We start from the raw sequence: 1,748 nt of genomic DNA, 5'->3' as shown, positions 1-1,748 counted from the left end.
ATGATTTGTTCTAATGGTGTTTGTAAATAGGATCACAAGTCTGCATCTTGTACAGCAATTTACCACTAAGAAGAATATATGCAGTGTATTATTTGTTGGAACTGTACTTCCGATTTGATTTGAAAGTGTCTCATTTCTATCTGTTTATCAATAAAACTTTGAAAAAAAATAAGAAGCTTTTGATTCATTGCTTTCAGCTGTGTGATTTCCCATTTTTTCTCTGTTAGTGTCCTCTGCACTTGTTATGGGTGGGCTTGGGTTCTGGGTTTCATTTTGTTCCTTCTCGTCATTTTCTGTAGCACTGTTTTCTGCCCTTTGTTGTAGATCTTTGCTATAGTTATAACCTTCGCACATCCTGAAGTTCATGTGCAGCTCTACAAAGTTTGGACTTATCCAGCTGCATCTCCTTGGGTCTGGCTGCTGTGCTCAGCTCCTTCCCGCTGCTGCCCTTGAGGGTGTCCCTGTTGTGTCCCTGTGGCAAGATGTTCTGCTCCTGGACTAGCTGGCCGGATCTATCCTCTACACTCTCTGCAGGGATTGCAGCTGCAGGGTTACACCCCAGGCGTGTATGCCAGGCCTGAGCTGTGCCTGGAGGGGACAAGGTGAAGTAGGGGGAAGAGGAATCTGTCCCACACACTCACCGGACCTGGCCTAGTACTGGTTCTGGGGTTTCCTGGAAAGCGGCAGAAATTCCTACTTGGCGGGCGGGGTTGGGGAGGTGCTGCGGAGTTGTGGGAGGTGGCCCAAGGGGGTGGGAGAGGGTCCTGCCCACACTGCGCCTGGGCTTGGACTGGTTCCGCAGTCATAGGGTAGCAGGAAACTCTCCACACACTCACTTTACCTGGGCTGGACTGGGTCTGGGGGTTCCCGGAACATGGCATAAATTCCTCCTCGGAGGGCGGGGTCGGAGAGGTGCTGTGGAGTGGTGGGGGTGGCTGAAGAGGATGGGAGAGGCTCCGGCCAATGCTGCGCCTGGGGTGGGACTGGTCCCTCCGGTGTAGTCTAGCAGGAAGCTCTCCCACACACTCACCGGACCTGGGCTAGGACTGGCCTGGATAATTTTCAACAGTGCATGTGTGATGTGCTGAACATTAAATGCAGTTTATGGATGGCCTTTTTAGAAGTTTCTGAGGGTAAAGGAACTCACTCTTTCACTCTTGGCTTTATTCAGAGGAAGAGGTTGCAGGATAGTGCTAGGAGAGTACACATATAACCTTTCTTTTCAAGCATTTTGTCTTCACTAAAAATGTAGTTCAGTTTAGGAATGTTTTGGACTTAGTTTAGTTGATCTCCATTGATATCCACAGGATACTTTCTGGGATTCCTGCAGAGATAGTAATTTGAGGAACAGAAATTCAGGTAGACCTTTTTACCCCTATGTTATTTTGATTTTGAGGATAAAGTATATTGAGCAGAAGACCAAAAACCAGGAAGAGAGTATTGGAAGCTTGAGACAAAGGAGAAAAAGAAGGGGGGGGGGAGAAATAATTAAACGTACACAAAGATATGTAGGCAAGAAAAGAAAATGTATATTAGAAAGTGACAGTGAGACTGATTTTTGTGCTATGAATTTATACATGAATATTTCTGAATGCTGAGAAGTCAGGGATGTGTTTGTTTATTACCAATCAGTCATGCATAAAAATTATTGAGCAATGGCTGTGTACCAGGCAGTGTATGGGGTACTTGAGATATATCACAAACCAGAGGAATAAAAGTGGTGCTAACCAGGAACTCACATTGCAGTG

The sequence above is a fragment of the Octodon degus genome, unplaced genomic scaffold (genome assembly GCF_000260255.1).
Source record: "Octodon degus isolate 3935 unplaced genomic scaffold, OctDeg1.0 scaffold00142, whole genome shotgun sequence".
Lineage (NCBI taxonomy): Eukaryota > Metazoa > Chordata > Mammalia > Rodentia > Octodontidae > Octodon > Octodon degus.
Note: the sequence above shows the minus strand (reverse complement) of the source record.